The sequence below is a fragment of the Meriones unguiculatus genome, chromosome 17 (assembly GCF_030254825.1).
Source record: "Meriones unguiculatus strain TT.TT164.6M chromosome 17, Bangor_MerUng_6.1, whole genome shotgun sequence".
NCBI classification, from domain to species: Eukaryota; Metazoa; Chordata; class Mammalia; order Rodentia; family Muridae; genus Meriones; species Meriones unguiculatus.
The window spans coordinates 10,470,951-10,495,742 of NC_083364.1; the positions used below are offsets into that span (position 1 = coordinate 10,470,951).

Sequence of the window (24,792 nt, forward strand, 5' to 3'; positions counted from 1 at the left end):
CTTCGCTGTGAACACGTGAAACTTGCTGCCTTCATCCTTAAATTCCTTTGTAGACAGGAACCTATCACTTGGCTTTTGTGAGCACAGTAAACACAGGTGTGCTGGTTCACTGAGTCCATTTCTTCACTGTGCGTGTGGGACTTGGGTTGCAGCTAGAGAAAGGTCCATGTTGTGCTCTATAGGGGTTGTACTGACTTACATCCCTACTTTAAGCACTGGACCACCTTCCTGGGACCCACAGTGTAGTTCTGATTTGTATTTTTCTGATGGATAAAAGTGGGAAATTTTAAAAATTAAAATTAGGACTGTAGAGCAGACTCATAAATCGTCTAAAATGCCAAAGGATAAAGGACATGAGGAGTGTGTATTGTTATGGCTATTGAGACTGACATGCCTTTTAAGTAAATTAAAATTTCTTCCTGGAAACTGATAATTTTTATTATTTTTATTTAAAGACTTTTGGTCCAGTTTTCATTCATTAAGTTTCTAAAGGGTTAAGCCTAAGACAGTACATAAAAGGCAATCAATAAATAGCACCTGCCATTACTACCTACACTGTCAGGCTTTAGCCACAAAAGCTCATCAAATGGCTACCTGAGCCAGACCTGCAGCCCTCAGCACGCCAAGACAAGCGTGCGGGTTTCACGAGATCCTAGCCCTTGATGATGGGCTACTCGCGTGGTAACCGACAGGGGGATTACTCTTTTTCAGACCCGAGCCCTCAAATGGTCAGCTCTAAACGCGTGTACACGGGAGCGCTGCTTAAATGAGCTGGATAGGCTGGGTGGATGTGTGCATACAGGTAACAAGACGAATGGAAGGGGAGGGCCTGCCCTTGAGAAAGAATGAGGGACATGAGAGAATTTGGACTATGGAGAAGAATGGATGGAAATCATGTAAATACATTATTCATGTATGAAATTCTTAGAAAGTATTTCCCAGTGCTGGTACAATACTGCAGCATCATCGTATTCCCACTAGGGGGAGCCCAGGCTACATTTTGTTAATTGCTGTAAAGCAGGACTTGAAATGTCCAAACCTGGGTGAAATTTGGGTATTTCTGTTAAGTGTGTGATATATTCGAATTTCCTTTGCAGCCTATAAACTGACACAGAAAAGCAACCAGTAGATCTAGTATTTGTGTGTGTGTGTGTGTGTGTGTGTGTGTGTGTGTGTGTGTGTTTAAAACTGCTTCCTAAGAGAAAAGTGGAATCATTTGGTTCTTGAGTTAATGTTCAGCGAATGTTTTTCCCTCTTGATGTAATTCAACTAGGTTGTTAACTTTGATTGTATTTACTTCTGGGTAAAAGTAACCAAGAGTGTTAAAGACTAAAAATCTTGTTTGAAGTAGAAGGAAAGGTGAAACGTGTAGCATGAGGCACACGATACCACGTAGGGGGAAAAGCAGTGAGGCAACGTCCCCCATCATTTAGTGACAAAGGCCAGACACCATGGAAGTGGGTGAATTTGGCCTAGATTTCTTGGCTTCTTGTTCTTTCCATTTAGTTATTTGTGGCAAAGTCTCAGTTAACTAGATAATATCTGTGTGACGATAAACAGCCCATCTCTGAGAGGCTATGTCATCTGCAAAATTCCTCATTGTTCTCCCCTCCATTTGGAGCCCCCCTCAACACCACACACACACACACACACACACACACACACACACACACACGTTTTTGCTCAGTTGGAGACCCTTTCCCCTCCTTTAATTTGGAACAAGCTGCATTTGCCTCCATGCCTTCCTTTCCTAGCACCAGGAAGAACATTTGGTGCTGGCAGACGTATCACAGTTAAGAAATCAGGGATCCACTTTGGAGCATTAGTTATCCTAATAAAATGATTTAAAGATGAACTCAGATGGAAGCGGGGGCCATTTTATTAGGTCTGAATAAAAAAAAAAAAAAAGAAGCAACAGAGCAGGTGAGGTGAAACGCCTAGCAGCGGCCGGAGGGAGATGGAGAAGAGAAAGATAGAAAGCCTCACAGAGTCCAGGAAGCCGCAATGGAGGTCAGCAAGCAGTTGAAAGGCAGAAGGGGTAGGGGAGTATTCAGAGACAGAGTAGAAAAGCCCATAGTGTCCTAGGAGGCATGCTCATGCTTTTGGTCAGTATCCAAATGATAGACAGAGAGGAAGAAAGGAGCTAGATGTGAAGAAAACTGGACCAGCTCTGTAAGTGACTTGGCCAATAGGAGGTAGGGGTTCAGGAAAGAATAAGCACGTTATTCCAGGGAATGATTATTCCTCCCCCTACGTGAGTGAGAGTTCCAGGGGTAAGGGTAGTTTCTTCTCTGTTGATTGACAAGTCAGCCGATTTAACTCTGATGGGGGAAGGAAACAGTGTTGATGTCTCAGTCTAAGGAGCCAATCAGAAAGTCAGGTCTCCATCCACAGCCAGAGGTTCATTCTAGTGTTTTATTTTTTGTTTTTAACTAGTAGGTTCAAGAAGAAGCATTTGTGATGTTTTCCTTGCTACAGAAACAAGCCTTTAGTTCTACTACACGGGAGGCAGAAACAGTTGCACCTCTGAGCGTTCAAGGCCAACTTGGTTTACATAGTGAGTGATAGGACAGACATAGCTACATAGTGAGACTCTGCCTTGACAGAAACAAAAACAGAAACAAAAAAGAAAGAAAACTTGGGGTCCAGGGCTGCCCACGAGGGGCCCACCTCCAATGGTTGCTGAGGGCTGCTTCTCCTTGTGTAAGTACTGACGTCACCATCACTATGTCACAGGCCCAGTGTCCTTCCATCTACCTCCAAAGCTGCTGCTGTCAGACTAGTGCCACCTTCCAGCTGGAATCATTTCCCCCCAGAACTCCCCTAAACCCTTTTTGGTTATTTCAGTATCCAGATAGATGATCCTTTCAGATCCTTTCAGGGTCCTTCCTTTCCAGGACCTACCCTCTCTCTGACTGCAGTGATCCCTCTCAGGGTCACTCCAGTCATAGTCCTGTTCCTGTGGTTACCCAAACGGACACCCATAACAGGGCCTTGGTCTCCTGAACACATTTCTCTGCTCTGTGTCCCTCCTCCTCTCTTATTCTTTCTGATGTTTCCTTTCCCGAAGCCACTGGACCCCCAAACAATTGATCTAATCACCTTTTAGCCTTCTGTTATTTTGCTTCTGGGTTTCCTTGGATGGCCTTGCTGGAACTGGATCTTCTGCCTTTATATTATTATAGCTCCTTGCATACGTGTCTCGATCTTCATCTCAGGTCTCTGGAAAACCTTGACCAAGTAAAATCTCATCCTCTGCTTACTCCATACCAGTCTCCCGAAAGCTGAACGACACTGGGTCAATACCTATAACCATGTTGTGTTAATGTATCACCCTCCACCTCGTGTGGGTCCTTTGGGTTGGCTGGCCACCCCTTTCAGCTCCTCAGTTCATTCAGTCTTTCTTTTTCTAGAAAGCTGTTTTTCAAATTGAACACTAACAGCTGGGATACACTGAAGCGGCAGAGAAGTTTGCGTTCACAGCACATAAGGATAAACATGATTTTATGAGCTGCTTACTTCAGTGATATGCATATGCATGCATTCATACACACACACATTTCTATGAAGATACATGCAGATCTGGGATGGGAAGCACACTGTGTGCATCTAATTCAGTAACTGGTGTATAGTAGGTTTTGAACTTAAATCCAGCTAAGGTTTTGCCCTTGGGCTGCAATCTTTAGGCTTTCAGTGTATTGTGACACGTGGCTTTTGCTACTTACTAAACAAACAGGTTGAGTGCCTAGGTGTGCAGATAGTATGCAAGAATGAGCTCATTGCTCTGTGAAAGGGAAGCAGAGGAGTGTGGCCACGGCATAATCCAGGCTACGTTTGGAGGATGGCTGCTTTGTTCAAAAGGCACATTCCACAGAAGAGTGAAACACTGAGGGGACGAAACCAAAAGCACAGAAGTCTTCCACACAGTCAGACTTGACATTCAGTTCAGGCTTCCTCGCCGCGTGTCTGCTGTGCTTGTGCCTAAGTTTCCCATGGCGATTTGTGGCCTTCAGGCATTTTCTGAAAACTGAGTTCATTCCACAATCCATTTTAGTGACAGTTAGGTGCCACGTGTTATAGTTACAGCATTTGGGGGAATCCTGAAATAATACACACGGTTGTTGGCTTCTGAGAACCCACAGTTTAATCACTGTATCAGACCTGGTGATGGACCCGTGGGACCCAGGACCAGACCTATGGGAAGGTGAGCACAGGCTTGTTCTGGAGCAAAGTGGGGGCTGACTTCTCAATTGAAGTCCAGGGGAGTTGAAGCAGCGGAGACAGTCCACAGCAGTGATTCCGAGATGAACTTTGAAGGATGCATAAGAAGAAACTTGTTGAACAGGCCGGAGACCCACCAGACTGCGGCGGGAAGTGGGATGAGGCCACTGAGTGTCTGAGGGTTACAACTTGGCATGGACTGGGGTAGGACCAGAGATGAGGCACAGGAGATACTGAGGCATTGCATGTTGACGCTTAGGCTTCGTCCTGCTGGAGACGACCCTCCGGAAGCAGAACCTTGGTATCACTTTCAAGGGTGGTCCACATGCATCAGTGTAAAGCCATGCTGCAGAGCCCGAAAAACTTAAAAAAATGTTTATTGTTATCATATTTATGTGTGTGTGTGCATGTGGGTACGTGCACAGGAAAACAGGTGCTCAAGGAGGCCAGAGGCGTGAGATTCCTTGCAGCTGGAGTTACAGAGGGTTGGGATCTCCCTGGCATGGCTGCTGGGAACTGAAGCTGTCTCCTCTGGAGGAGCAGCAAGTGTCCTTAACTGCTCATCCGCCTCTTCAGCCCCTGGAGCTGGAAGCTTAAGTGTAAGCAGCAAGACAGCAGTGTGTTTGATAGAAATCGTCTTAGAGAAGAAAAGTAAGGAAGTCTTATTTCTCATCATCAATTCCACTTAGTTCAGATCTACTTCTGGCTCATACTCAAAAATTGAATCCAAGAAATCCTGCTATTTCCCAGCGGGCCAATAGTTCCTATAAAAACCACTCTTATGAGATTTCCTGGATATGAAAACTTTCTTGTCCTATATTTACAGATTGATGTCAAAGATTTTTGTGGAGTCTGTCCTCCACTTGAGGTCTAAGAATAGTACTGTGCCACATTCAGTGTGGGCTGATGAGGAGTCTGGCAGAGAGAGATAGAGAGAGACAGACAGAGAGATAAATCGGCAGAGAGAGACAGAGAGGCAAAGGGACAGAGAGACACACAGAAAGACAGAGACAGAGCATTAGACAGAGAGAGAGACACACAGAGAGACACTCACACACAGAGAAACAAGAGTCTCTATCAGTAGGATTGCCTGATTGCCACCCCATCGTCCCCCAAACGGGCTTTTCTGGACAAAGGTTTTTTTTTTTTTTTTTTCCAGAATACTCTCAGTCTTTCAGCATATTGTACAATACACCGCAAGACGAAATGACTCCTCAGCTAGCAAAAGCGCTGAGGATTTCTCTTCCACTGGGCTTAGGGTGGGGCAGCCAGGAAAGTCTGAAGACAGCCTCTTTTCAGAGTGCTAGATGCACAAACCCTAGCGTGGAGTCAGTGTCTGCGCTGTTCCAAGATCGTGAAGTGGAACATGTTCTCTGCAGACGGAACAAACATTGTCTGTTTCCCAATCTCTCGCTGTGGGATGTCATCTCTAATTGACCTTTGGAACTAAAAAGTCAAACATGACCACCCCTCCCCCGTGTGTGTGTGTGTATGTGTGTGTGTGTGTGTGCTTTTTGTGTGTATACACGTGAATGTATTTAGCATGTGCAGTTACACACACATGTAGAGGCCAAAGGACAAGCTTGACTTGCACACCTTTACAAAAACCTTTAAAAAACCCAAGGTCTCTTGTTGTCCTGGCCTGACTGACACTTGCCAAGCAGCCGAGGCTATTCATCCCTCGGGCGCCAAGCATCTGTCGGTCTCTGCTTCCCAGCCAGTGGATTACAGCACACACCACCGCTCCGTGACCATACACATGCACGCTGGGACTGAGCACAGGTCCTCATGTTTACAAGGTAAGCTCTTCAACTGACCGGGCCAGCTCCTCCATCTCATCATCTCATCTTTAACTGACCGAACCACCTTCTCTAACCACCTCCCATTTCCAGATAACACTTGATACTGAGAATCTTTGAGTAGATTTTCCCTTTTCTTTCTATTTTGATGACTTGTTTCTAAGGTGATATTTGTCTATCGAGAACTACTGTCTTATATACTTGTAATCACAAGCAGTGCAAAATATAGAACACTGTGGTACTTAGAGAATAGCTTTTAAACACATTAGCAAATCTATAACCAAATGTCACATTTCCTTAGTATGACCACACTTTGGCCAGTGTGAATCCATCCATCCATCCATCCATCCCATCATACATACATACACATGCACACACAAAAACATACTCCTTGATAAATCCAATTATTAAGAAAAAAATGGAAATGACAGTGGGAGTTCCTATTTACCACCATTCCATCTACTTATTCTTTTTGTCTTAAACAATTACTAAATCAGCATGGATGGAACATCAGCTGAAGCCCACAGTGCCTCACAGTTCCTTAGCCCATGACTGAATGAACACAAACTCTTGTAGGAAGAGCCCCAGGTACGCATTACATTTCATCCTCAATCTTCCGGAGCCTTCCCTTGCCTATGGCAGTTCCTCACCGGAACCTTGTTTCCGATGACCTTGGCGGTGCTGAAGTGTATTGTCAGGCATTTGGCAGGGTGTCTGTCTATTGGTGCTGGAGTTGTGGATAGGGAGACAGAGACCTTGAGAGAGTGCCATTTTCATCCCACTCCGCCCATCAACCTGACTTATCACTGTGCTTTCTGCCTTAACCATCCAGCTTAGACACTTTCTTTACTGTGAACTTTCTCTTTCCTCTTTCCTCGATGCACTCTTTGGGAATGAGTTATCATTTTCAGTCTACACTTAGGAAGTGGGAACTTGGATTCTGCCCCCTTGAGGGCATCATAAATTATTTGTAATTCTATGAAAGATTTGTTTCTTCACTCCCTTCTATTTACTGATTTATGAGTATTTGTTTTATAAATTTGGTTTACTTTATTGCTTAAACTGTTCTAGCATTGACTGTTGGGAACGCTTTCGAGCTCCCTGACCCTTTGGCAAATGTCTATGAAGTCTTTTTCCCTCCTTCTGAGCAATTACTTGGCTTCTGACCCTGTAAGACACTTGTGGCTCCTTTTGTTATTTCCTGTCCCCGTTTTTGGACCAGAGGTCGATCCAAGGCCTCGCAGTAGAGGCAGCAGCAGAAACCAGGCCATGGCTGGCTCCAGCTCTGTCTCTGGGACAGAAAGTTTAGAGGTCGTGTGGTGCGGTGGTGGCCCTGTCGCTCCTAAATTATTGTACCTGGCACCTCCATATGTTAAATCACATGGTGTGGGAACTTCCTTAATTCAGGGGATTTCTCTGAAGGCTGTCTCTCTCCTCCCCCACCCTGTCAATGTGGCCATTCTCTTATTCTTATTTTAAGCTATCTTTTGAAACAATGGTGCTGCTATGTTTTAAAGGGAAGCCCTCCTCTTTAAGGCCGGTCATGTCGTCTCTGATATGATGTGCCATCTCTTTCTAATGATCTCCACTTCAACACTGGGTCAGGTCATAGCTTCCCTGGCCACTAGGTCCCCTGTCTAATAAAGTTCATTCCTGAAAGGTAATTTTGTCTCAGTCACTTTCCTGAAATAACCACTACCACTCTGTTTTTCTGACAGGCAGATTTTTTTTTTTTCAATGTCTGTAGGGGCCGTAGATTAATTCCCCACTTGCTTATTGAAGATCCCTTAGTTATTTACAGATTGATATGGGGTGGGAAATATGGTGGCCTTATGGGTCTGCCTTTTTAATCCTCTGCAAAATGTGACTCATGGCCATTTTCTGGGAAACTGGGAAGGGAACTGGCCAGAGTCCATCATCCCGGTCAGTGTTTCATTAAAGCTTGTTCAAACTTGGCTCAAAAATTGTGGAGCTGGTCTTTCGTGGTTTTCAGGTTTAAGACTATCTGAGGAAATATGGGCGTTTGAACTGGACAAAATCTGGACACCTTTGCTGTGAGTTAGACTGCGGATACCTTTTTGAGAACAAGGATATATACTTCCATCTTCCTGGGGCTCACGCCTCCTGTTCACACACCTGTCTGAATGCAGGTATGTCTGCCTCATACCTGCATGTGTGTGCTAGTCTCTGGTCAATTTTGTAATAGCTGTGTCTTCACCTTGGGGGGGGGGGGGGAACCTTTCATTAGGGAAACGCTCACTTTTTCCAGTTTTGAAACATTAAAATTATTTTACTAATTTTGGGTCTGGCTGGTGGGGCACTATGCAGTAACAAGAATTTGGGGTACAGCTTTGTGCCTCTTGGTGATCAACGGGGCAGCCCCCACCCTAAAATCACAGGAGGGAGAAGAGGGAGAGTGTTAACAGGATAGCCGTTGTCTTCAGCTCACTGTGTACTTAGGGGAGGGGCCTGATTGCATGCTTCCTGGCTTTGGTTTGCCCGTGGTTCAGAGTCCCCCGGAAGTTCATTTGTTGAGATTGGATCTTTACCATGAGATACCGAGAGAACAGAAACTTGATCTGACTGCAGTGTTAGAGGTGGGCATTTTGGGATGTAACCGTGATTAGACAGGACATCAGGGCGGAGTCCCTATGGCGAAATCTTGGTGGTTATGTAAGGAGAGGGAGCGAGGGCTCAGCTACACACGTGACCTACATCTTAGCTCGTGAAGCTCTACTCTGCCTTAGCATTCTGCGAGCAAGCTCGTGATCATCGCTTGGGACTCCCTTCCCCGGGGTCCACAGAACCATGAGCTAAAAACAAATTTCTTTCTTTATAAAGTAGCCTGCCTCAGGAATTTTGCTATGTTAACAAAAAAATGGCTAATATACCTCTGCATCACCAGAGCATAGGAAACATATGTAATTAGTCAATAAAAAGATGCTTGGTGGGTAGTGAAAGAGCAAATGACAAAAGATTGAAGGCACTGGAAAATAAATTTAAAAATTAGGAAGGACAAAGGTCTTGGAATAAAAATTTACATTATCTTCCTCATTCTTTTTACTTTCTCCCATGGACAAGACAATGGTTTAATCAGAGAAACTACTGACCTAATCACATGATAAAGAATTCCAGGGACAGCTATATATGGAATTGGATAGACTTTCTTTTCTAATTTGGTTAGAAAGGCTATTACTTTCCTTATATTTATATTTATTTTAAAATTTTATTTATTTTTGTGTTTTGAGACAGGGTCTCTTTAAATAGCTCTGCCTGGCCTGGAACTCACTATGCAGATTTGGCTGTCCTCTAACTCATAGAAATCTGCCTGCCTCTGCCTCCTGAGAGCTGAGATTAACAGCGTGCCTTACCATGTCCTTTAAATACCTCCCTCTCCACCTCCCTCTTCCTGTCTCCTGTCCCTGTGTCCCACCCCCACCCCAAGTATATGTGATACATGTACATGTAGAAGTCTGAGGACAGCTTTCAGTAGCCAGTTTTTGCCTTCCATCTTGTTTTGTGGCAGAATTTATCTTGTCTCTTCTGGTTCACTGCATACTCCAGGCTAGCCGCTCCAAGAGTGGTCGGCTGATTCTTTTTCTGCCATGTTCCATCTTCCTTTAAGAGTGCTATACTTACAAATGCACGCTCTTGGACCTGCCTTTTTATATTGGTTCCAGGGATCTAAACCTCAGTTTCCAGGCTTGCATGGTGAGTGCTTTTATCCACTGAGCCACTTCTGGGGCTCAATGTTTAATTCTTATAAAATTCATATTATTTTTATTATGCTCATCTGTATTAATGCAGATTGTGATGTGTATTAACATAATTTAAACAATGTTAGTAAATGTTTTTATTTCCTCTTGTGGCGCAATGAGATGACAGCCATACCCAAGCTTTATTAATACATGGCTTGACCTGAGCCCTGAGTATTTTTCTCTAGCTATCCTAGGCCTAGGCCTGGAAGCTTCTAGCCTCCATACAATCAAATCTCCTATGAGCCAGGACCTTGAAGGCTTCAGCTTCTGGCCTCCATCTGCTAAACTAGGCCTAGAATGTTTTTAGACTCTGAGACTTCCTGCTGAATAAGCCCATTCTTTCTAGCTCTTTCTGAACTCTGGCTGGCTGGTTTGACTCAGATGTTCTGGCTCAAAATTTTTTTCCAAGCTGACTAATTCAAACCGGCTTCTCTCAGCTTCTCACTGAATTGCTCTGCCTGGAAAAACTGCTTCCGATCTCCATGAACTGGGCTGCCCTGAGCTATGAATTGCACCGTGCTGACTGCACTAGCTCTGTTGTGTTCCCGTGCTGTGCTCTACCACTCTTTATCCTCCCTGTGGCACTCTTACATAGCTTCTCCTTTCTGTTTGTTCTTCTGAGTTGGGCATATACTATATCTGACTTACTTTGTCAAATAATTTTCTGATTTTTCATTTTGTCTCTCAATTAGATGTCATTGTTTGGAATTAAAGGTATGTGCCAAAGGCATGTCCATATTCCAGCCAGAGGGATTAAAGGTATGTACTGAGGGCATATCTGTATTCTAGCCAGATCATACAGACCTAGGTCTCCGGATGTATTCCCTTGCCAGAGTAGCCATGCTATTGAATTGAAATTCCTCTACAAATGTTGATTTTATTCTCACTAAACCAGAAAGGTAACAAGAAACTAGGTGAGTTTTTTTCAAAAGATGTTGATGACTTACAAAATCCAAGTTAAAAAGAACGTGCCAACGCAAAACAAATACCTGTGTCAGGAAAGTGCATAGCAGGGAGATGAAATTGTTGAAAGCTATTTCTCTCTTAAAAGGGTACACACATTATACAAAATAGAGATATAGCAGTTTCAGAAATGTTTTTCTGCTTCAGACATTTTATGATGGTGATTGCATGTGTGTGTACATACGTGCCACAACAGTCAGGAAAGCTCTATGGAGTTGGTTCTTTCCTTCTGCCATATGAATTCTAGGGATAAAACTCAGGTCATCAGGCTTGATGGTAAGTGCCTTTGCCCACTGAGACATCATGCTGCCCTCCCCCGCTACCAGCTCTTTTACAATTAACGAAATTCTCCACAAATATATGTATTAACAGCAGCTATAGAACTTCAGGAATTTTAGTAACAATGTCACGTCAATTAATTCATACCAAATCTCTCCGCTTTGTTGTTAATCTATAACTGGGCACATCCCAGACCAAACCAACAGATTTCTTTGTCGGTTCCTTCCTCTGCTGTGGCAGCGATATTAACATTCTTCCCAGTTGTTCAGGGTGCACAGTGATGAGGAAAGCGGACAGGCTTTCTGACACAGGTATTGCTGCTCTTGGGCTGCCTCTGAGGCGTCAGCAGACAGGTGAGCGCTTCTGAGCTGCCGTTTCCCCTTCTGTGAAGATGGAATGAGAATGCAAACCTTAGAGCAGCCGGGTGAGGGCTGTAAGGCGCTATCTGATAAAACGCAAGCTAATATCACAGCAGATCATGTTACAACCTTTACTCTCTCTTTCTTCTCTTCCAAATACACAGTCCCTGACAACTCCCTATTGTTTGTTTTGTCACAGTCTTCCATAGATTTCTCTGCAATAGTCATCTTTCTATGACTGCAGCGAAATATCTAATATCTAAGTACATGTAATACTTATAAGAGAAAAGGTTTATTAGCTCAGATAAATGATAAGGTTCATGAGCTCATATATTAGCTCCTGAAGGTTCCAGTTAGGCTCGGGAGCCCCATTGGTTTGGGCCTGTGGTGAGGGCCCTGCATGGCAGTGGTGGAGAGTGTAACCTTGCACATACAGTTCACGCCGAAAGTAGGAAACAAAGAGTGAGAGGCCCAGGCACCACAATTCCCTTTGTGAGCTATGCCTCCAGGGACTCCAGGGCCTCCTTTCGGAGTGTCCTAATGCACAGTGTCCTAATGCTTCCACTACACCCCAATCCCAAAACACTGATTTTGGGAGTCTGCTATGTATAGACATATGGGAGGGACTACTACTCTTTTGTCACGTTGGGATAGTGTACATATCTCTTGGCTAGCTTCTGTCCCATCTCTTTCTTTCCTCAAATAATTCCCCCTTATAATATTGAAGGACGATTCTGGAGTTTTCTTAGAACATGGATTTATGTATGCCATCTCTTGCATTGGAATCTTATTGGCCCAATTTCTCAGTCCTGTTGCAATGCTTAGTGTTAACTGTCAACCTGAGCACATCTGAACTGACCTGAAAGATGACGGACATGTGGGCACGTGCGTCGGGGATTGTCTTGATATGTGAATTGGTGTGGTTGGACTCCGCAGGTGGGGATCTTGGGTGTTAGTGAAAGGTAGTGAACCCGGGCCAGCATTGGGATGCATCCGCTCATTACTGTCTTCTTCCTGTGCACTAATGCAGCTGGTCCATGCTCCTGCTGCCTCTACTTCCTCATCAGGGCAGACTTTACAGCAAAAGGTAAGCTGAAGTAAATGCTCTCTTCGTTAAGTTGCTTATTGAGTATTTTTAACACAGCAACAGGTAAGGAAACCTAGATACATCTCCAATTGTTGATTTGACTTTCAGAATGCTGTAATTCAAATCCAGCAATCTGCTGTGTGGTGGAAAGAAACTGAGTCTTTCCATCTCGCTATAAAAGAATTTCTTTGTACTGTTGGGCCTGATAAGGCCTGCTGCATCTACCTGAGCCTGGCTTGAGTTTGGAGACCTGTCTTTAGCTTCCGATTTAAGAGGTGCCACTTCCGGGCAAAAGTGATTCAGCGAATCTGCCTTAAAATCAACCCTGACTGGTAACTGTTACATGGAGTTTTGTCACTTGCCCACCTCTCCTTGCACTACCTAACCTTGCTCTCTACGTCATCTTACCTCACTTCCTTAACCCTGCCTCCCAACCCAAACCTATAAAAAGGACCGTTTTATTCAATAAACCGAGTTCCTGCTTCGACAGATCTCCCGGCTTGGTGGATTCCCTGGGGCATCCGGGGAGGTCCAGGCCATCGACACCATCCCGCTCAGCCAGGGAGGGCATCCAGGTGGACTGGCCACCCTCCTCTCAGCTCCACCTGCGGGGTACCAACCTGGCATTGTACAGTACATGATTAATAGCAGGTCTGCACTGGTCAAACACTGCATGTTACTAAGTGAAGTGTGTGTTGGCTGCCCTACTCTGGGGATGGCATAGCTAAGCCTTGGAATGCCTTCTCTCTAAGACAGTATTTATGTACTTGAGGCCTTAGAACACCCCAGGTGGCCTGGACTAGTAATGTGTTTTCTGTGCAAGTTATAAAGGTGTTCTTAGAAGACCCTCAAGTATATTATGTTTCAGTTTTTGAAAGAATTAAATAAAATATCTCCTATAAATCCATCTAAACCATGGGCAAAGTGGTTCAGTTCTTTCTTCATTTACCCATTATCTTGTACCCATTTGTTCTCATTTAATCTTGGGTGGCATGAACAGCATTGTCAATGATTCAACACACTCAAGGACTGTTTTTTTTTTTTGTTTTTTTTTTTTAAATAACTTACATGTAAGAGAACAGAGTTATTCATAATTTCAAAACCTGAATAGGTATCAACATGACCTTCGGTAGGAAAATGCACAAGTGAACTGATGCTTCCAGAAAATAAGCTATTATTTAATGCTAAAAAGTAATGAACTACCAGAACATTGCGGTACATGGGTACATGGAGAAATGTAGATGGACAATCAAAGCATTTGGTCTGAGGGTAGGAGTCTAGCTAGGACATCCTGGAAAAGGCACACCCATGGAGACAGTGGCGCCATCGGTGGCTGACAGGGCCTGGGGGGAGGCGGTGCAGAGGACGTCTAGGCAGCAAGCACTCTGTGTGATGCTATGGAGAGGGCACAAGTCCTTCCACTCTGTCCGAAGCTACACATTAGGCAACAGCGGTGGCAGAGAAATTACCTGATACTTTCATGTATCCCTCAAGCCCACACATGCACATCCACCCCTACTATCTACCTACCGTACCACAGGGGCATGTTTTCATAACTTACGACCTCACCTTAATACTGACATTATAATTCAAACCTTGCAGCTTTACATCAGAGGCCTGTGCTTTTAAATCTTTAAGAAACGATTTATCTATGCTTATATTTATATGAGTGTCTTGCCTGCATGCATGTGCGTGTGTCACCACGCATGCCTGCTGCTCGCAGAGATTAGAAGGAGGCCTGGGATTCCCTGGAACTGTAGTTACTGCTGGCTGTGAACCACCGTGTGAGGACTGGGAACTGAACTCGGGTCCTCCGCAAGAGCAGCAAGTGCTCATAGGCAGCTCCTTTTCTTTTTTAGCTTCTATGTGCTAAGCCAAGTCTTGCCTGGTTCCAGGAGATAGCCAGAAAGACTTGAGAGCTCGAGGCTTCGCGCTGGCCATGGGCTCCCAGCCTCACTCGTGACCAGTCTGGGAGAGGTTAGAAAGGGCCCCTGAACAGCGAAGACCAAGCGCCAGGGCGGAAGGACCAGGGCTAGATGTGGGGGGGGAGGGAAGCGGCACACGGTCCTTACACGTGCGCGTCCCTCGGGGAGGAAGGTGTTTGGTCTGATCTGCCTGGCGCTGACTTATTTGCCTTAATTAATTTTGAAGAGGGCTGTTTACCTCCTTTGGGTTTTACAAGGCTGCTGCTGGTGTCCGTCTCCCGTTGCCTCTGAGTAGGTTTTTATGGAGAGAAAAAAACAAGTTCCAATCCGAAGAGTACTGCCTCATTACAAGAATGAAACGAGGTTGCGGGCCTTGGCTTTTCTTCACAGTGTATATAAAAACAAGCATTTTTTTCCCCATGTTTTTATCAAAATGAAAAGTGATGGGCAGTTTATGATATTCTTATGAGTAGGCACGTTAGTTCCAAGACCAAGAAACTTTTGCATAGAGGCAATCATGCTATCTATGTGTTTTCTTCCCAATAAAACCTTTAAAGCCCTGTACAACAAGAGGCAAAGGGTGAGGGCTTTGTACCCAGTCTAATTCCACTGGGACAGTGGATTTGTGGTGGACCTTGGATTTAAGACCTGCCCAGAGGTTGCCTACCCTGGCGCTCCGCAGCTCACCCCACGGCTCTCTCCACACACTTCTTTATTCCAGGAGCATCATAGAATCCTGGCTCCTATTTTCTTTTTGACTCATCCAACATCTTCACAAGAGTGAAGGACCAATTAAGGTACTATCCCTAACCCTACAGTAACATACTATATAATGTTCAGATTCTGCTGACCTTAGTTTATATTAGGTTTTTTTTTTTTGTGGAATGTATTGAATTGATTATTAATGGAAAAAATTATATAACTTTATGTTGGCAGTCTGTCTTCCATGATCTGAGGACCTCCGAACAAGTCACAGTTGTGATATTATCCTCTGTGATTTCTCTGTTTTTAATGTTGGTGGCTGTAAAAATTGGCAGCATCCGAAATAAAAACTGTATCACAATATAAGAGTAATATAGCACTTACTGAGAACCTGTGACGGGCAGCATGACAATCCCATTTCCTGGAGGATCTTATAGTCCACAGCAGCCATGTGGGTTGGTCCTTAGAATTGCAGACAAGGACCAAGTCCTTGGGAGTGTTCTGTGGTCTCATACTTGCCAACTGCTCACAGATAATCAACGAGCGATTGTGTATCTGACACAGAGTCAGCTTGCATGGGTCACAGAACCAAGGACTGTCTCAGCATGCTTAGCTTATCTCAAGATTTGGGGAAATATGTTCCTTTGAGAAAAACCAGCTTGTGTGAGTGAGTCATTTGCTTACCAGCACGCTGCCTTAGATAATCTAACTCTTCAAAGGATGTTTTCTTTTATTTATTATACATTTCTGTAGGGAAAGGCCCATTTTTATTAAACGTTTAAAATTGCATTTATTTAGATTTAATCCCTCTCTTTTTCCGTGTGTGTGTGTGTGTGTGTGTGTGTGTGTGTGTGCGTGTGTATGTACACATATGCTCTGGTACCACAGCATGCATGGAGAAGTCAGAGGACAACTAGCATGGGTCTATTTCCACCACATGGGTCCTGAGGAACAAGCTCAGGTCATAAGCGTCACCATCAAGCACCTTTGCCTGCTGAGCTATCTTGTGGGCCCACTTTATATCTTGTGTGCTTCCACAATGACAAATCAGGAACCTTGAAAATAACTGACAGAGCATTTGCTACATTTGCTTCTATTGATTTATTTGCCTGCGTCTACTTTGAAGATCCCTGCTTACTTAGCTGAGGTCATGCGCTGATCCTGACACCAGAAACCCTCTAACTGGGTTGAACTTGGCTTGAGATATGATACCAGACTGTTATTATGAAAGCTTCAGTTGGTGCGTGGTTGATTAATAGGATACATCTAAGGAACAAGAAAATAAATAATCCAGCAAAATGCTTTGCTTTAACTGAAGGAAATTCTAAGAGTTGATGGCCTTTCTGGCCTTTGTTTTAAGTGAAATTTTAATCTCAGCTACTACTGAGAAAGCAGGCCATACACTATTTGACGCTCTATTTGTAATTTCACAGGGAAAATTAGTTTCTGTTCAGGAAAAAAAAAATCCTTTTTATAAAATGCCTAGCCTCAGGGTAATGCCACCAGGATGGCTGCTTTTACTTCTGCTCATCAGACTTAGAAAGGCAGTAATAAAAATAAAGCTATTTCTTAGTGTCAAGTGCAAACGCAGCAGAATGGTGGGGTGGCAGTGGTTGGGATGAATTCTGAAGCTGTGAACAGGCTCAGATAAACGAGAGCCATCCTTGCCTGTGATTTCTAAGACAGGTAGGACAGAGACCAGAAGCTCCTGTGTCTTGCCTTAGTTTACCAGACTGAGGAATGTCTGGAGAAGCTTGTTTGGCTCATGGTTATGGAGTCTGGGAAGTTCAGGAGTGTGGTGGCAGCATTTGGTGAGGGCCTCTGCTCTGCATCATGACACAGCGGGAAGGAAAGACACCACACACAAGACAGAAGTCAGACCAAACCCACCCTGTAGTCAAAAACCCACGCCCATCGTAACCAACCGGCTTTTGTAAAGACACCACTACTCATCCATAAACCGGTTAAAGGTGTCACTTCCTCAGATCGTTAGTGGCTGCTAAATTCCAGCCTAGGATCGACTGGGGTCCATCAAGCCATGCACACCTGCACCTGTGTTTTGAGTTTGTTCTTTGTAGCCATAATAGCTTACCCCGAGTCTTACTTTTTTCTGCTTTTCCTTTTTTTAGTTAGTGAAACATGCCTATAAGATATTACATATGGTTATGAGAGGGAGAGAAGGTAACACAAATGCAAAATACCAATTTCAAATCTTAGTTTTATTATGATAGAATTTTAAACTCTTAAATTTAATAAGAAAATACAAAGGTGGTTGATGTGAAAATTGGAGGACGGGAGCTGCTAGGTCGCACAGCAGACACCACTAACCTGTATTGTATGTGTCTTGCAAGCCAGCACCTGTGTCCCTTAAAATATATTTTGGAGGCAAACATCACTGCAGAATTGGTGTATTGTGACAAAAAATAGGACAAGAATAATCTGTGCAGTATTCTTTTTGTGTATGTTTTGATTCAGAAGCAATTGTCATCCAAATCCAATTTCAGTATAATTATTGTTTGAAAGAATACTAAATATGAAAGTGAGGGGTCACAGCTTGAGTTTCTGATACAAGGTCAAATTTATCCAGAAGATAGGAAAGCTGACATTTTCAAGGTTCTTATTTACCTGTCTCCCTAGGAAACTGACTATAGAAATTATTGGCAAAGGTCTGTATAGTCCTTGGTCCTGATGGAGCATCTAGGGTCACAATAATCACTCACAGCAGAGGTTCCAAAGTCCTTTCTATAAGATAAGGCACAATGAACTGGTTATCTGCTAATTGTATTTAGAAAACATTTTACTTTAAAATCACATCCTTAACATCTTTAGTCTATAAATTTCAGTTTGCTATCAGCAAACACATTTAAAGATTCTTTTGTTAAAACTCTACACTCTGATTTTAATTAAATGCAGATTATATTTTTTATTATTCTCCCATATATTACAATACAGACCACAGTTCCCTTTCCCTCCACTCCTCTCTGTGTTGCCCCTCCCCCACTTTCCATTTCTATAGATCTGCTCCTCCTCTGTCTCTCTTTAGGAAAGAACAGGCCTCGCAGGGGATATCAACTGAGCATGGCAAAACAAGTTACAATAACAAAAACAAAGCCTCCTCCTGTCAAGGCTGGAGGAGGCCACCCAGTAGGGGGAAAAGGTTCCCAAGCATAGGCAAAAGAGACAGAGATGGCCCCCGCTTTAACTGTTAAGCATCCCACAGGAAAACCAAGCTAAACAATGATAAGGTATCTGCAGAGGACCTAGCTCAGACCCATACAGGGTCTGTGATTGTTGCTTCAGTCTCCGTGAGCCACTGTGAGCCCTGCTGAGTTGATTCTGTGGCTGTGTAGATTATATGTTTTCACTCTACTGTGAAGGCTGGATCATTGGTGGCTCATTGAGCTGATGTAGATACAATCTGAGAACTCCATTGAGGGTGTGAGCTAGAGTGTCTGTACTTTGGTGGTTTGAATATAGGCTCTTATATTTGAATTGTTTGAAAGGATTAGAAGGATTAGGCGGTGTGGCCTTGTTGAAGCAAGTGTGTCACTGGGGGTGGGTACCAGGCCCAGGCTCTCTTTGTCTGTCTTTGTTTGTTTGTCTGTCTGTCTGTCTCTCATTCTCTCTCAACTTGTGTGTCAGGATGTAGCTCTCAGATACTGCTCCACCATCATGCATGCAGCCATTCTCCCTGCCAGGATAATAATGATTACGAATTATTGAAACTGAATTACTGAAACTGTAAGCCAGCTACAACTAAATGCTTTCTTTTATAAGCATGGTCATGGGCTCTTGTCATGGCAATAGAACAGTGGCTACAACATACACATAAGTCTTTGTTTTTACTTGAGTTTATTGCTGCATGATAGCTGAGATTCAAGTGTGAGTATCTCAAGTACAATTGTGCCTCATGTAAGAGTTGCCATGTAGTCTGTCTTTTCGTGTCCAGCTTCATCATCCAACTGAGCTTGAGAAAATTCATGTTGTGCTATTATTGGATGAACTATTATACAAATGTCAATTTGACCCACTTGGGAAAATAATAAACATTCTGTGAAGCCTGGGCAAAGGCTGCAATAACTTTTTTGAACTGGACTTGGATGTCAAGAATGCTGTTTCCGTCAAGGCACTGGTTAAACAATCACCAAATTCAGACTAGACTCAGCAGACAAGTTATGCAGTTGCACCATTTGGTGAGCGGGTGATATCACATTGTGCAAGAATGTACGTGGTAGGAGTTATTTTGAAGAACATATTTTGTTAAATTAAATTCCCTTCCTTCCTTCCTTACTCTGTGTCCCTCCTCCCCACTTCTTCATATGCTTTGTATGGAGAATCAAACCTAGGAGCTTGAGCATAGTAGGCATGCACACTGCTATGAAGCTACAACCTCAATCCATGTCATATTTTTCATGATAAAAACTTGTTCAGAGTGGCTAGGTCAATGGAAGATGAAACCAAACTCCTCAGAAACATTAACAAGTTTAGAGGTGTGAGATCCATCTGGAAGCAGATGACAAGCTATTTTCAGAGGTAGCCAAGTTATGTACATGGTTCAGAGTAGTGGCTCAAATCAGGATCTGGGTGTACTCATCCTGACACTCTTGACCATTTCCTTATTAGCTTAAAGACACCACTTTAAAATCACATTTCTCAAAGAAATAGGGATTAGGTTGGATTAGTTCTTTTCTATTAGACACTGGAAAACTCAGTAAAAACAAACCAAAACAACTGACCAACCAACTGACCAAGTATCTAAAAACAACCTCAGGAAAAAATGTGTGATGGGGACCCAGAGTGTCTTCTGCAGGCCTAATCAATCAGGGTTGGGTGTGGAGATACCTGAATTAGACCTCTAATGCGTAACCAGTGACATTTTCCTTTCTTCAGAACCCCAGTCATTGGTCTTAATGTTACATTAGAATTCCCTGGAGATGTTTTTGTTCAAAACTTGGTTAATGATGTGAGTTTAGGAACAGATATTTCTGCTTGCACAAAGCTCCTCAGATTACTTCAGTATAAGGCTGGAGTAGATAATTTCTGGCTCAAATAATTCATTTCTTAGAGTCACTGTCCTGTAGCCTTTGGCCACTACAATAATGGTATTTGCGTAGTGCTTTAAAACTACAAGCTGTCTTCATGTCTCCCACTCAACCCTAACAATAACATTACGAGAACTCTGTCGTCAGTACCCGTATCAGCTGAGAGTGCTGCCATGAGCCTGCAAGCCCCTCCCTCGAGAGGCTGAGGCTGCAGGACTTCAAAGTGTAGGTCAGCCGGGGCCACCTAGCCAGACCCTATCAATGCTACCACTACTGCTACTGCTATTAGTGGTAATGGTAGCACTAACGCTATTAATTAATAGTATTAGCAATAGTAGTAGGATTGATAGGGTTTGGCTAGGTAGTACTATTAATTGTAGCAATACTATCAGTATTGTTACTAATAGTACTAGCAATAGTAGCAGCAGTAGCAGTAATAGTAGCAGTGGTTGTGGTGGTAGCAGTAATAGAATAAAGAAGCCACAGTTACAGATACATTCCAAGATCATAGTTTAAGTGCAGAACAAAGACTCAAGCCAAAACCTTTGCTGCTAAATCTCATGTTCAGCACTGTCTCCTGCCCCATGTGATCTCAGTCAGCCCCATGCTGTCCTCAGCAGAAGGACCATGGTCACCTGGGTTCCAGCAAAACAGGATCTTGGCTCGGAATGCATGTGAGAATCACCCCGGAGGTTTTCAAATGTAGATTTCATTTCTGACTGTTCCAACATTCCTTAATCTGGAGACATGAATCTCTGATGGCATTCCAGGTCTCAGGAGCCCAGGGTAGGGTTGGTGAAGCCTGTCACCTCTTCAGTGTTATCGATGACTCTATTTACAGAGCCTGAGATAAAGCCTGGCATCGTTCCAGAATTACTATACATTATTTTGGAGAACAAAAATTGAGTCCTTGTTTTTCATCCAACTTCACTGAAGACAAAGTGCGATGTTATTTAGAAGAATGGTAAGAAGGAATGGCTGGCCCCCGAGCAGTTGGGAGAGCTTTATCATGTGTTGCCCTTGAACAGTGCATCATTTTTCTACCTGAGACACTATGGCGTACTCTTGTGTATCTAGAGAACCTTTCCGTGCAGTTCAGGTAGCCCCCAACTTGACATCCTTCCGCCTAGATTCCGAGTGCTTGGATGACGGGTATGTTCCCCTATCCCTGGCCACTCTCCTCTCTCTTGTTTGCAGATGTCACTAACAGATATCATCTCACATCCCACAGCTCTTGAAAGTAAGATGAGGGGACTCTGGTTGGTGACTGCCTTGTCAATCTAACACCTCACACATGTATAAAGAGGCTAAAATCCATGCAGACACTTTCTGAGAGCCACATAGCTAGCAAGGGGCTGGGCCGAGGGTTGACTCTCGGTGTTTCAAGACTGTAGGTGTTTCTCACTGCATTGTTCCAGGACAAAATTCTTGCCTGTAGGCCTCATAGTTTTTGAAATGTGAAGTTGCAATTTGATTTTCTAAGGTCTTTGAAAGTTCTAAAGAAGTGAGTTGCTCACTAGTTCACTACAGTGGAGCTCTGGAGAGTGAGTTTTCAAGACATAGTCACTTGGGGTCATTCCCTTCCCTCTTGTTTCCCAATACAGGACAAAAACCTTCAAAGCACAGGAACATCCTGCTCTGTAAGTAGAACAGAGCTCTAGGCTGCCATGAACATTTAAGTGCCCGGTGGGCACAGAAGCTAGAGCTGGAGTTCCATAGCCTTGGGCAGCTTCCTGAAATTCTATCTCGTTCTCCAGGTAAGGCAGACATATCTGTATTTTTCAGTGCATCTCGGCTAATTATATGCTACAATGGCCCATCAAGATACTCTGATTAGCAGGAAAAGCATATTAGAAGTGTCCCATTAGATTAGACATGCCATTTTCTCTCTCAACAGGCAAAAATTTAACAGTGTTCCTTAGTCCTAAGAGAACCGCGGGGGAGAGAGCTCTAAGAATGTCATAAATGGGCCAGTAAAGCATAGAGCATAGTTACAGGATCTGTAATGCAAATGAAAAGAAACCAAGTGCTTTTAAAAACAAGTTTTGAAGTCAATACAACCACAGGGGTGTGTAACACAGTTTTAGAAATGGCATTTGTGCAAATGCCAAAGACCGAATAAAACCCCTACATTGTATAGTTGTTACTTTTCAAGTAAACTCACATATGAAGTTAGTCAACAGTATCACTCCAAAGTTGGGAGAGATCCAAACAGAATCCGAAGAATAAAATGGCGAGGAACCTAAATCTGCAATGCATACCTTTAGTGCAAGAATAGCACTTGGCAGGTAATCCCAGGGAACAGACCCTAAGGACAGCTGGGTTGCCACATGCGTCACAATGACAAAATAGACATTCCGGCCCCACTGGCCTCTTGTTCCCAGTGTCTCAGGGTCAGGTTTTAAATTCAAAGAACAGATTTGTGGGCCTGACTGGTCTTCAGTAGGCCCAGCTGGACTTCTACATGACTAAGAAACTTCATCATGGAAGGGAGAGTTAACAGCTACTCATTACAGGATTTGGTTAAGAGAGACGATTCAAGAAACATCAGTCATCTTGGGGCAGTTGAAGAAGCTACACGTAGATTTTTGTAGGCAGCCAAAGACTGAAACCTCCAGTGGAAGAATGAAGGAGGGACCTGTTAGCTGTTCTCTGTGGCAGCGTGCCTGGTGGACTGTTTCTGAATGGGTCAGAATTGTGCGTGGTTCATCATGTACTCATCCTTGAGTGGTTCAAATCGTTTCCCGAGTGTCTACAATGTACCCGGCTTTATCTCAAGTTCTGTGGATAGAGTCATCAAATAATAATGACAGGACCCCCCCAAAACTGTGGGGGTTATGTTCGAAAGAAACGAAGACAGTATAAATACATACTTCAGGGCCAGATCAGGAAGGGGCCCCCTGTGAAGATGCACGTTAGTAAATGTTTCAGGCTTTGCAGGCTTCTCTTTGGACAGTGCAGTCTAAAATAGTCATAGACTCAGGGTTGGCAAAGAAGCCCAGAGGCCAAATTCTACCCACTGTTTGCTTTTGTAAATAAAATTACATTGGAGCACAGCAAAAATCAATTGTTCTGTAATTGTCTGTAGCTAATTTTCTGCTTCAACAGCAGAGGTGAGTCTCTGGCAGGGACAATATGCCCTATAAAACCTGTACTCTTTTCTGTGTTACCCTTACCAGCGCAAGATCCCAGCTGTGGACAGTGCATAAACACTTGTGGCTACATTCCAGTGCCTTATTGAATAAAACATTATTTACAGGCACTGAAATCTGAATGCTATGGCATTTTCATGGGTCAAAAGCACTCTGCTTTAATTTTTAAAAAAACCATTTAAAAACCTATTCCTAGCTGGCCAGCTGAACTGGGTCCATGTATCAGGGCTTCCTAAACTCTACTTAAACCTGTGTCGAACCCCCAGATCTTTCATTTTGCCATTTTCAATAGTGAGAGCCTACTTTTTAACTCCTACTATTAAGAGTATACCGATTTCACTCTGCTAATTAGTAAAACATGGGCCGCTGGTCAGAGCAGTTGGCCCTGCAGTGTGGGGACTTCTGGATAAAAAGTCCTATCTACCTCTCCACCCCCTACCTGTCACTTCAGTATAAAGTCCTGATTAAGGCATCAGTCTGTAACAGGCTTGTACAATGATGACTGCACATGACAGCACCATTGGTGACATTTTAAAAGGAAATTACAGACATCATGGCACTTTAATATTCAGAGACATTTCTCTCTTCTTTACCTTGGCAAATCCTTTTCATGCTTTGGTGTCCATTCTGCATAATTAAATAGGCCTGAAAATCGCTCAAACAAAAGAGCTGGCCCTTTGGAAGGCAGCTGTCTTTAAAGGCTGGCTACAGCTTCACAAATTTCTCCTAAATAGCATTTTGTTGTTATCTCCCCTTTTATGTCACACTCTTCATAATCAAATTAAAGAATTAAAAATATATGACTAGGTGTTTGACCCAAGTGACTAATTCATTTAATCTACGCACTGGGTAGAATTTGGCCTTTGGGCTTGTTTGCCAACCCTTCGGACTGGCTGCTTCGGACTGCTGTGATGTCGGTCAAACCTAAAGCATTTACTAGTGTGCATCTTCACAGAGGGCTCCTCATGTTTGACCCTGCGGTAGATACTCACCCATCCTGTCCTGGATTATAAACTCCACAAACGTTGGAGCTCTGTCTTTCTTATCCATGACTCTATTCACAGAACCTAAGATAATACCTCGCACATCATAGATATGTGAAGTAAGTATAATAAACAAGGATAAGACTTGGTTGATCTAATAAACATTTCTTACCTTTAATAGTTTTTCTTTTTCATTTTAATATTTATTCTTTGACAAGTTCACATAGGTACACAAAGTATATCCTCCCCTAACCTGTGCCTTCCCTTTGATACACAGTTTTGCTTTTTTCTCTAACATAAATGTTGTTTTCAGCAAGTTTTCAACTGTATGTTGAGACTATCCTAACTCAAGGCTTATGCCTTCCTTAATGAAGAATAAGGTAATGCCTTCTTTAAGCTCTGCCCATTAAATAAAAAAATTCCCCCTTTTACTAAACAAATTATTTTCTCAGACAGTATAGTCTGAATGCAGTTTCTCTTCAGTTCCTCTCACGTCCTCTCCCATCCTGATCCACTCCTTTT

At 43.4% G+C, this 24,792-nt stretch overlaps 1 long non-coding RNA gene across 9 annotated transcripts in view; it reads left to right on the forward strand.

The window, feature by feature from the left end:
* The first annotated feature begins 5,729 nt into the window (after nucleotides 1–5,729).
* LOC110566284 (uncharacterized) overlaps nucleotides 5,730–24,792 on the forward strand; it is a 31,721-nt gene continuing 12,658 nt past the window's right edge. For 2 of the 9 annotated variants that reach the window (XR_009587118.1, XR_009587125.1), the window contains exons 1-3: nucleotides 5,737–6,020; nucleotides 10,471–10,537; nucleotides 21,740–21,892. This is a non-coding gene — a long non-coding RNA (uncharacterized LOC110566284). Of the gene's footprint in view, nucleotides 6,021–8,013; nucleotides 8,171–10,470; nucleotides 10,538–20,976; nucleotides 21,100–21,739; nucleotides 21,893–24,792 lie in introns of all 9 variants that reach the window. The other 7 variants (XR_009587119.1, XR_009587122.1, XR_009587121.1 and 4 more) reach the window with 6 other exon arrangements.